Source organism: Carassius auratus, unplaced genomic scaffold (assembly GCF_003368295.1).
Source record: "Carassius auratus strain Wakin unplaced genomic scaffold, ASM336829v1 scaf_tig00214073, whole genome shotgun sequence".
NCBI lineage: Eukaryota > Metazoa > Chordata > Actinopteri > Cypriniformes > Cyprinidae > Carassius > Carassius auratus.
In genome coordinates this window covers 161,123-173,916 of record NW_020527512.1, presented here as the reverse complement: position 1 = coordinate 173,916, position 12,794 = coordinate 161,123, and the positions used below count along the sequence as shown (strand labels likewise).

The 12,794-nt window shown below is 33.8% G+C and overlaps 1 pseudogene; it reads right to left on the bottom strand.

Annotated features, from left to right (window-relative positions):
• LOC113091078 (glycerol-3-phosphate acyltransferase 2, mitochondrial-like) overlaps nt 1–11,347 on the bottom strand; it is a 42,426-nt pseudogene extending 31,079 nt beyond the window's left edge.
• Nucleotides 11,348–12,794: the final 1,447 nt, after the last annotated feature.

The following is a 12,794-nucleotide window of genomic DNA, read 5'->3' as shown; positions in this document are numbered from 1 at the left end:
ATGCAAAGAATGCAATGACTGTGGAAACTTCAACATATGAAAGAATACTATGGCAAAGATACTGCTTTCCTTATTTAAATATTTTTTTTTTCATGAATATATAGTTGACCTGAAGAATGAAAGCTGTACCATACACTTGAAAAGAATTATGAGCAATGTAGCCGCTTATCAACACTAGGGATGTGACAATATACTTAGCTAACGAGATGAGACACTTGGTTCACCGAGACAATATTTGAATACTATTTTTAATTATTTGTCTTTTAATTACAAATAGTAAAACAGCAGTTTCATTTTAAAATATTTGTACTAAGCTAAGGCTGTAACTAATGATTATTTTGGTAATCAAGTAATCTACTGATTCTTTTGTGAAAACCAGGCTTTACTATGACTATTTATATATAAACTAAGGATGATGCAATAATAATTTGCAAAAAAAAAGTTTTTACATGGTTTTATTAAAAAAACACTGTTAAAATAAACAATGTAATATGCCTACACATAATATGAACATAACCAATTTAAGTACATTATGTATTACAACAAATTATAACGCCATTGACGCCCTCTGCATATATATAGATATACTAACCTTTTCAACGTTTCACTTAACAGCGCAATTAAACGTTTAAATCCATTCAATTTTTATTAGGGATGCACCGGTTGACCGGCCATAAATTGGAACCGGACGGTTTTTGCTTAAAATACGCAATCGGCAGTCGGACGGCAGTGCGCCCGCGTGCACAGACTACATTGTTATCATTCGCTATTGCATTTATGTGAAAGTATTTCGAAATCTGTGCGCAGGACACAGGCAGCCGTTCAGCACCGGAAGTGCAAAGCTTCATGTCTGAGGCACAGATAGCAGGAAGCAAACAGCCTGGTGTACTGGCGTACAAAATAAGAATCCCTTTCCTGCGTGAGCGTACTGTACCTGTCCACGGCCTGCACAAGCGGAGACAGTGAACCGATTTTCAGCTCAACTTCTCAAGTGTTGGATGAGAAATGAAACAGTGACAAAACGGAAAGGTTTTTTTTGTAAACTAAAACTTGCATACACGTTTGATAAGCCAGATGTAAAAATCAGTTCTGTGTAGGATGATTATTTTTATTTTACCTTAAAATTATATAGACTGAATTTGATTTTAAAATCACCTGCTGTAGCACACTGAAAAAAAAAAGTGTTAAAAAAAAATAAAAAAAATTGAGGGTAATGATTCACATTTATATTTTTTTAACTTGAGACAACAGTTATTTATTTTTCATTGGCTCAAGTAAAAAATATAGATGTGAACCATTACCTTATTTATTTTTTATTTGATGATTGAAACACTTTGCATCTTTCTTATCTGAATAACGAATGAAAACACTATAAGAAAAATATATAAACAATGAATAACTGTACAAGACAAATAAGCATATACAAAGCATAAATCTGTCTTCAGATTTCAGAACAAGCACTTTGTTATTTGTTATATAAGTGTTGAGGTCATGTCCGCCTGATGTTTATCATGTTCATGATGCTGCTAGGTACTGTAATGAACATAGCTTTTTAATAAGTAGGGGAAATTCCCAACATTTAAAAAATAACCGTTTACATGCCTAGGGTGTTTGCATTGTAAGAATGTACAGGGATACTTCAGATTTAAAAACATTGTTATGTGATGTTTTCTCATTAAAATCATAAAATTTCCCATTAATTCAATAGAATGTTTACGCAAACAAGGGATTACCAATATGGCGGCATGGAAGCTTCACTTTCATGATGTCATGAGCAATCCAGTTCTCTATTATAGATCAGTGGTGTGTAATCATTTTTTGGACGGACGGACGTGGACGGCAATCAGTCTTTGGCAGACACCAACATGGAGCCGGAGAACTTTTAGCCCTGTATGTCATATCACATTTTGCAAACAGTTTTAGAGACTGTAATTGAAAAAAAATTCCTGAATACTCTCAAGCATTAGGAAATCCAATTTATCTTGATAAATCATAATTTTGTGTATTTTTTGTAAGGAAGGGTGTATTCAGTTGCTGCTGTTCTTTACTGTTTTCTACTTAGTTTAGTACATATTGTATTTTGGTGTAAATTATTGAAGAAATCTGAAAAAGTATTTTGAAAAAGTCTACAGAATCAGTAATCAATGTTTCAGTAATGTCACCATAACCACATATTAATATATTGTATTGTGATAGATAGACATACTGATCATAATAATTTATGATGCTAGTCATACACTAACTTCCAAAAGTTTAGTGTTGGGAGGTTTTTTTTTTTTGTTTGTTTTATGTTTCTTGAAAGAATCATCTGACTAAGGCTGCATTTATTTAATCAAAATACATTAAAAACAGTAATAATGCCACACGTGTTGGTTTGTAAATTGAAGCGCACAACGAAGGAGATATCAAAATAGTTATTTTAATTATCCACAGGAGAGAAAGGCACAACCAAACACAAATACTGGGAATGTAATCAGTGGGAAACAGAAACAGGTGTGGGGCTAATTAATTAACTAAACAAGAAAAGGAACATGACCAAATAAGGAAGAAACACAAATCCATAACTGTGGCAAATAAGGTGTCATTGTGCAAATATCGCCTATTTTGAATTTTTTTTAAATGTTTTTTATTCCTGTGATGCAGAGCTGAATTTTTAGTATCATTACTTCAGTTTTCTGTTTCACACAACTCTTTAATAAATCAATATGCTGATTTAGTGCTCAAGAAAGTCTATTATTATTATTATTATTATTATTATTATTATTATTATTATTAATCAATGTTGAAAACATTGATGCATACAACGTTCAGAAGAACAACATTCATTTGTAGAACTCTTACATGGCATCAATGAAGTTAGTTACTTTTTTTGTTAGTAGTTTGTAGTGAAGCCAAGTACTTTATCAAAAGTTTGCCTGTAGCTGAACTAGACTTGTGCTGGTATTCAGTTATGCGATATATCACGGTAATGAATACGCACAATATTGTTATCATGGGCACTTAAATACCGCAAATAATTATATTACAAATTATTCTGAATTTAGAATGCATTTTAAGAATACTATTCCCATCAGCTGTTCAAAATGCACAACACTGCTGTATGCAGCTTGAAAGACTCTGTTGTAAACAAGCACGTAAAAGAAGCACATGGAGCAACACGTGAGCTGAATGAAAGCACGTTCACTCTTTGACAGCAGATGGTGCTAAACTGCAGAAAATGTCCTAAACCTGGAAACCCATTAAATAATCCAGCTGGACTACTTTCTGAAACATATTTAAATAATTTTGAATAGCCAATCAGATTTGTGTATTTGCTATGATGTTCATCCCAGTGCCAAACACTAAAGTATTAAGACTTCATAGGTTATTTTAATCTGGACTACAATGTGCCATAGATATAGTTTGAAAATGTTTTGAATTTTTAATCAAACTGTACATCAGGGCTTCATTTTTAACATTAGTTAATTCATTGGTTAACAAACTGCCAATGACAAATTCTTCTGAACATTCATTAATCTTAGGTATTCCAAAATTTAATAACATGTTGTTAAAATGTAAAGATGCAACTGTATTGTTTAATGAGCTAACATGAACTATGACTTTTAACTTCTGTAGCAAATGTAGCTATTGTGCATGTTAATGGTTAACTAATGAGATTGTAAAGTGATACCTATGGGTCTTTATAGTTCTTTTGCACTTTAATCTGTGCAAAACTTTTAACTTTATATATTTTTCTTTATTGTTTTTTTTTTTTTAATGTTCAGTTATTTTAGAAAATTATTAGAAAAAGGTTATTTAACCTATTATATTATATAATACTATATTTTGAGCACTTTTTTAAACTAAATTTCAATACCGTGATAACACTGTTATAATACCATTTACCGTGATAAAAGCATGAGCAATTAATCGCAACAGTAGGGCTGGGCGATATATCTAATGATATGATGATGCGCACCTAGTCAGTAAATCTGGTTCCGTGATTACCGCTAAATCGCCATCACCTGCTTTTAAATGGAGAGGCATTTAATAGACAGAGCCGTAGATCACTGACAAGATACGCAATATCGCGTTAATTATCCAAGCCTACGACTGGTATGTGTGTTCATGGTCGATGTGACTAAAAAAAAAAGAGTACCCTTTCACAAAAGGGTAGAGGGGTTGTGGAAACCACACTCGATTATGGGTCTGCGATGTAAAAACTGAAGAGAAAGTTATTCTAGGGCTCTTTATTTTGTGACTGAAGTGCATGTGCCAGGCATGTGAGTCAGAAACGCAAACAGTAATTACACTCCAGCAGTTTGAAGCCGGAGTTGAGAGATGCATTGTTATTTTAATGGACCGGATGGGGAGGGCTTGAGTTGAGTGAAGGATGTGCACTTACCCGGTGTGTGTCTCGTTCACACATGTCAGGTTCTGAAAGCCCAGAGGAGGAGTGTTACGCAGCAACTTCAGACCCTGAGAGTGGCAAGAGGATATTTGATCAAACTTGATGGAGAGCGCACTAACCAGCCTCAATCACAGTTCAGAGAGTCTGTTCTGCTGTCCTATATAGACTGAGATAATGACACACTTTAGGAAGGCCTTTTAGTGTTCAAAATAGCACCCTATTAGTTCCACTATAAATCACAGCCTGAAAGGTGCTCAAGAAATGTATCTAAATAAAAATAAAATGTTTCTCAAAATATGTTGACATGCAACATTTAAAGAAAAGCGTTTATGACTTTATTTTTGCCTCTTTTTAATTGTCAGAGATTGAGAAGGATATGTTACAGTCCAGATATAAAGATCAATCAATTGCTTATTTAAAATAAATTATAATTAAAATAAATAAATGCTGGTTGTATAACTTAAAGCAGTCTTTTAATGTAAGTGACAGGGTTAGTTTACGTGAGCTATCGTACAATTAGTATTTTAAGCATCTGTATCAGCTTCCAGCAACTCATCACTATAAAAGTGTCTAGAACAGATGTTTTTGAGAGGCTGTGAATATAAGAGTTGGGAGTGGAGTAATATGCATTTTTTGTGCTGCCATTTAGGTCAACCATAGCTAACATGATCACAGCCCCCGCAGCATTAGCCCTCTTCAAAGCTCTCAAACAAACTAATTAAGATGAATTTCCTTTTTAACAAACTTTTTCAAAAGAATAACTTCTCTGTGTAGCAGCATACAAACTACTTTAAAATAAAGGTTTAGTTCCTAAAAAGTGCTTTTTATATATATATAAACCAAAATGTAAATCCCTATTTGCTGTAAAAATATTTTTGTTTTTGGAAATTAACTAAGGGTTGCACTACTGTTCAAAAGTTTGGGGTCAGGAAGTTTGTTCTTTGATTTTTATGAAAATTATTAATATTTCAAAATAAATGCGGTTCTTTTGAACTTTCTATTTATAAAAGAATTCTAGAGTCACAAAAGCATAAATGTTTCCAACATTAATAAGAAATTTATCTCGAGCAGCAAATGAGCATGTTAGAATGATTTCTGAAGAATCATGAGAGACTGAAGAGACTGAATATTTCTTAATATTAAGAAATGTGTATTGTGCACAAATGATACTCCAAATAAAGTTATCATAATTTTTATATCAGTAAGTCTCGAGCGATATGCCACTAAATATGTAATAGATGTAATAGATTTGAAGTATACACTCTAAAAAATAAAGGTGCTTGATGATGCCATAGAAGAATATTTTGTCTGAATGGTTCTTTGTGGAACCAAAAGTTGTTCTTCTATGGCATCTCTATCAAAAACCTTTTAAGCACCTTTATTTTTAAGACTGTACTTAGTATGAAATAAATGCATTTTACATATATCTATTTTTACTGGGGTTTGCATCACAACAAAAAAAAAAAAAAATGTTTTTCACAATATTACTGGTTAACTGTATTTTAGCTAAGATGAGACTTTTTTTAAAGAAATGACTGACCCCGAACTTTTGAACAGTAGTTTATATTTCAATATGGCGAGTTAAGATGTGCCGCGCCAGATTCGACAACAATAAACTGAAAAAGTATTCATGTTTCCACTGCAGAGAAAAAAGTTAAATTACAACTTTAGATCTCCCAATCGCAACTTCTTTTCCCACAATCCCTTTTATTTTTTTATACTTTGAAGCAGAAGGCTTCCACAGAAAAGAGTTAAATTACTACTTCCTGCTAAAAAAAATCATCTCATTCTGCGCTCCACAAAACAACATCACTTTCAGTAAATAACTATTCCTTTAAAGGCACTGATTGTTAATAATTACCTGTGTAAAAAACCTAGGAGGGCAAATGCAGACATCTCAAAAAGTATAGTGGCTGCTACACCCCTGGTTCTGTTCGTTTTATTTGACATAGCTGTTAAATAAAATCCATGCTTGCATTTTAAATGACTTTTAATAAAAACACCAAACGGCTCAAATATGATTTATCTGGCTGGCTGGCTGGGCTGAGATGGCTGAGATTAATAGATTCGCTCAGGAGGGGTTCGATCCAATAACCCTCTGATTACTGCTCCATTAGCCTTGCTCTCCCAGCTCTCAGCACGATGTGTCCACTGGGACCAGTGCTGCTGGAAACAAGCTTAGTCATCTGCAGTTTTCTAAAAAGCTCTTCATAGCACGGGGGGGAACTATGCTCTTGAGTGTTCATTATTTTTCTCTCCACTCCTAATCCCTTTTTTTGTGCTATTCCTACCCTAAGTAACATGTTCGCTTGCGCTCTGAAATCCCTTTGATCGTCCCTCATGATATGGGTTTGTGAAAGCAGCGTCTGAGGTTTTCAGGTGAGCCTAAATCTGTGCACTTCCCACCTGCCTCTGGCTGTTTGTCCTTTTATTATCTTCAAATAATCCTTTCATCCCTCTCGTTTTCTCACCAGACTCTCCGGGGTGCACCGGTGACAGCACTGTCCGACCAGCGGCCTGAACCTGCCCAGGAAAGGAGACGCGCTTTTCAACTTCCTCTTGATTTTCACACCCCACGACAGCTACCATAGAAGAAACACACATACAAGAACATTTAAAAGGGATTGCTGGGAGACAAAGAAAGGAATACACCAACCAGCGTAGGGAGTGATAAATCCGTCAGCACTTTTTCCACATACTTCAAGCTGAGATAAGGAACAATGCTCTAGCCAATAGCGTGCGGCTCTTGTTCTCAATGCCGGAATGCAACATGTTCCAATTTTATCGCTTCAATCATCGCTCCATTAGTTTCACATTTTCCAACATCAAAGCAGGACAGATCAATGTTTGAATGCAAACTGCACAGGGAGGGGAGGAATGGGAAGGTAATTCATGAGTGGTTACTACTACAAAGGTGCCCCAATTAAATCGCAATCAATTTGGCCTTTGTGACAGAATGGCGTCCCCTGAAAGATTTCTACTGAAGATGACATCCATTTAAATTGATACTAATCATAACATTTTAGCACAGACGGATAAGAGACATGGCTGGAGACAGTAGGACTGATTTATCATCATTCAGAGCCGTCTCAACAACAGTCTCTAATCATCATCTGTGTGGGAAATATCACTTACAGCAATCAATTATTAAATAAGACCGCATAATGGATAGGGGCTCCAGTACCCAGGTTAATTCTTTTAATCTCCCTTTCAACGGAAAATAATTTCTGCTGGTAATGTTTCATTAGCTCGGGCTCACAGACACCCGATGTCTGTCTATGGAGTAATAAATGTACGAGAATATAGTCTAATGTCCAGAGGAGCTGCATTAGTCTGTAATGTTTTTATTAAAATTCGCTAAACCTCATATTTCAGATCAGAAAAGAATCAAATGCTTTGGTTTTAGGAGTCAATACAAATTATAAAAAAAAAATAAAAAAAAAAAATTATTATAAAACAATTGTGCATAAAACCATTCAAAGTTACTCACTAAATATTTAAATGATTAAAGAAAAAAAAGTTTGTACTGAGATGCATTAACAAATATCTAATTTCACTTTAAACCATTTTTCACATCACACCATTTTAAACCATTTATGAAGGTGGTTTGGCATTTTTCCCTGTTGTGAACAGGGCCTAACTACAGAATTCTAAGCAGGCACCACTGGGAGTACTTAATCATGTTCTACGGGGACCTTCTGCCACATCTTTGGCTAAAGGTGAAGCATATAATTTTTCAATTTAAACACTTTCTGACTGGCGATGGAGCAAATATATGTACATAAAAAAGCATTTTCCATTAATTCCCTAGACACTGGCCACAGTTTATACATAATAAAATGAAAATATTTTGTCCCTTCTAATAATAGCATAAGTGATTTTTTAATTTTACAGATCTAGTGTTTTTTTGCATGGAAAGCATCTTTGAATTGAACTAAAATCAAAATCGTAATATGGCTTACTGTGCTTATCAAATTGCTAAAGGCTGTGATTTAATTAAATAAGCACAGTCTAACGTGCTGAAGGATTCAGAGCGATGTGTGGCATGCAAGCAGCTCATGAGCCAATGTTTTTATTGTATCGAGCTCACAGTAAATCTTTCCACTCTCCCATGGGCTGCGAGTTCAACATGCATTTGGCAACACAATATGTCAGTTAAGTTTCATTTTCACATTCTCATATTTTATATATATATATATATATTTTTTTTTTTTTTTTTTTTTTTTTTTTTTTTTTTTTTTTGTGGATGAGTGATACCAGCTATTAACATAACTATTATTATCTGAGGATACAAAACAATGGGCAGGTTCTGTGCATTGGTTGTTAAGAATTTAAGGTGCATTCAAAAATGGAGGGAGATGAATGTGGGTTCACAGTCGATTGAAAGATCAGCACAGGGTTTAAAAGGACTAAATGATCGAAGGAGTCCTGCATGCTTCACCATAGAGAAATCTGCCTTCCAGTTATGACATCTTGATTAAACGTTACAAGGTCAAGAAGAAAGAAACATATGCAGAGATTTACAAATGTAGTGTAACATAAAATAATTTAAATGTTTTAATTTAATTTAAACTGTAGTTGTATTACAATCTATTATTATTATTCAGGAGAATAATTATTTGTACAACACCTTTATGTTCCTCTTTATTATATCAGGATGAAGAGAACTATATTTTATGTTTGATGCCAGTGATGGTCCAGGTGCTTAACAGGGACAAATAAATAATCGATTTGTACAAAAAGTCTGTGTGGTTCTGCACCTGCGTGCATTACCTAGAATTGTTATGGCTCTGTGCAGAAAATGTTCTCTCCAACCTAAGACAGGAAAACAGGAAAATTGTTAAAAAAAAAAAAAAAAAAACTAAATGCATCTCTGAGTAATTCAATAATTTGGTTGAGCCACCATCTGATTATTACTTCATGGTACAAAGCAACAACTTCAGCAAATCTAAAAAGTTTTCAACCTCATTCCTGACCAGGTGAGTACACCTATGTCTTGCATCAATTCAATATATATATACTGAATGGAAAACAGGAAAATTGTAAAAAAAAAAAAAACTAAGTGCATGTCTGATTAATTCAATAATTTGGCTGAGCTACCATCTGATTATTACTTCATGGTACAAAGCAACAACTCCATCAAATCTAAAAAGTTTTCAACCTCATTCCTGACCAGGTGAGTACACCTATGTCTTGCATCAATTCATTATATATATATATATATATATATATATATATATATATATATATATATATATATATATATATATATATATATATGATATAACAAGCTTACAAAGGTTCCACATGATTGACTCCTGACAGCATGTGTGTGTGAGCGTTTTGACCGTGTGTGTGCATTCATTAACAGAAGCCAGAGTTACATTATGCTTACCTGGTGCTGTGCTTTGAATCTGATTATGATAATCACCATCATTACAAACACAGATAACATTTTTCAATCTGATACAGCAACGCTAATGAACCAATCAAAAACGGAATACATTTGAGGTCATTTTCATCAGCGTTTGATGGGACGCAGCTTCTGTGGGAATTTATCAAAGAGCTTTCTGACTTTGTTCACACCGCATCCAATTTCAGCTTGTTTTTCAAACAATTTGCAAGTGATGAAATCTGATCTTTAGATTCAGACAGTGGCGTCACCATCTACTGCGGTTGTCATAGTAATGACATGGCCAGGACGAACTTCTTAGAAATTTAATATGACTCTTCGCTAATTTTTGTCACATTTCGTGTTCATTTATTGCGGTTCACTAAACTACTAATAAGATTTGAACTGGACGCAGAAAAAGATTTGTTCTGCCTACCTGAACAAAGCTTTTGTCGTCTTCAATGTTCTTTTCTCGTCAACAAATGAGAATCAGCAAAGACGTATGTCACATTCTTACGTTTCCCACTTTATTACACAGTAGCTCATTATTTGTGTAATGAATCCAACCTGCCCTGGAAAAATAGGACTACTAGATGATCAAAGACATAATCAAGAACTCTCAAGCGGACAGACTGAGGTAATCTACATACGAGTACTGTTCAGGTGAACTGAAAGTCAGCAGCTCTTAGGGGGTAAACCAACACTGCCAACAACAGCTAGGAGAAGATGGGATGGCATTTAGACTAATTGTCTGCAGCTGGTCTGAGTTATGAATTCAATTATGTTCTAGAAAGTAGGTGGATTTGGAGAGAGATGGGATGGGTGAAAATATGACATTGAGAGAGGTCCTTGGGTCTTAGATGAATCTACTGTTGACAGATTTTATGGTGTCTATATGGCACATACTGTATAATGACTGGACAACATTGACAGCTCAAGTTCAGGCCAGTATGATTCTCGTATTGAAAGAAATTAATGCTTTTATTCAGCGAGGATGCATTCAATTGATCAAATGTGTCAGAAATTTCAAATAAATGCTCTTGACTCTTGAAAAAAGAATACACTAAAATATTAAGCATCACAACCATTTTCAACATTGATAATAATGAGATATGTAAAAATTACATAGCTTGAAGTAGGGTTGGGTGGTAAAACGGTAACGATGATTATCGCAATATCATTTTCCTTGATAAAATGATTCGATAAATGTTTCTTTGTAATGTTAAAGGGACAGTTCACCCAAAATTGTAAATACTGTCGTTAATTTTAATAAAACTGTCAGACAGTCAGAATATTTACATTTCACCATGTGATAATGAGGTAATAAAGATTAGAAATTTATTGTGATAATTATATCTGTATTGACTGATATTAAATATTTTATCATGATAATTTTTTCAGCCCCTGGCTGAAGTAACTTTTATTCTAAACTTTCTGAAATCTCTTTTAACATACATTCTGTTTTTAAACCCATATTTAACAGACTGATGTGTCATGTGAACTGAAAATCTTACCGCAGGGTGTTTAGGCTGGAAACTGGAAGGATTTTCGCTGACTGGGTCCATAATTCTTCTGTTGCTGTACTACCATCAGATGAAATCCTGAGGAAATAAAAATATAGATTATAAAAATTGCATGCTGTTTATCAGGAGGTGCATTCAGTAGCTCTAACATGTCAAGTGATACATTTATATTTAGTCATTTAGCAGACACTTTTATCCAAAGTGACTTACAAATGAGGACAATGGAAGCAATCAAAATCAACAAAAGAGCAATTATATATAAGTGCTATAACAAGTCTCAGTTAGCTTAACACAGTACACATAGCAAGATAATAAATTATAATATAATTTAATATAATAAAAAGAAAACAGAATTGAAAAAGAATAAAGCAAGCTAGTGTTAGAGATCTTATTTGCTTTTGTTAATTATATAATAAATGAAAAGAAAACAGATAGAATACAAAAAGATTAGAAAGCTAGTAAGTTTAAAGAAAACAAGCAGCAAATGAATAGAGTGCAAGTCTTTTTTTTTTAAGAATCAGAACAGTGAGTTCTAAAGTTAGAGGGTAAAATACAGATGGAAGAGATGTGTTTTTTGGAGATGGCTAAGGAATCAGCTGCTCGGATAGAGTTGGAAGGTCATTCCACCAGGAGGGGAAAGTTCTATTAAAAGTGACTTTGTGCTTCTTTGGGATGGGGCAATCAAGCGACGAAATATGAATCCTGCATGTTCTGTGCGTCTCTGTGTGAATGAATGAATGAATGAATGAATGAATGAATGAATGAATGAATGAATGGCAGAGACGTGCGGATTTGTTTACTACACTGAAGCGCGTGACGCTTGCAGTAATTTCAGCATTTGCCATCTCAATAAGGACATAAATACATAACATCACCAGAATTGTTCTGAGTCACTTCACAAGCATTTTACTGTTTCATTTGAGTAAAACCAGTGTCAATTTAAAGGTATTCACGCTAACCCGTCAAAATAAAAGTTAATTTTTACATAAAGGCATTGTGCTAGAAATATTACTATTATTATGTATGTGATACTGCTGCTACTGTTGAAAGAAATTAATAAAACTTAATTTTTTAAAGAAATACATCACACAATATTTCTTCCATGTTTTAATTTTGATAGCAAATCCCATTTATTTACCAAAAAATAAAATGTGTTTAAATTTCATTAATTAAAAGACAAATTAAAATTCGGTGAAACTTGTTTACGGTTTTTTATAATTATATTACTTGTAGAAAAACTTTAAACACAATTGTAAATAAGTATAAAGAATGGCATTGGTTTAATTTTTAGTGATAAAAAGTGTTAGTTTTTTTTTAGCATATTTTTGTGTTTTGCTTTGGTAGCGAAATTGGTACAGTGAACCGTGTATTTTCACTGGTATCGGTGCCGAATACTGAAATTTTGGTACCGTGACAACACTAATCTGAAGTAATGAATTTAGATGAAGGGGTACAGAGCCAGCGGCGGTTTTGTAGCCAAACATCAATG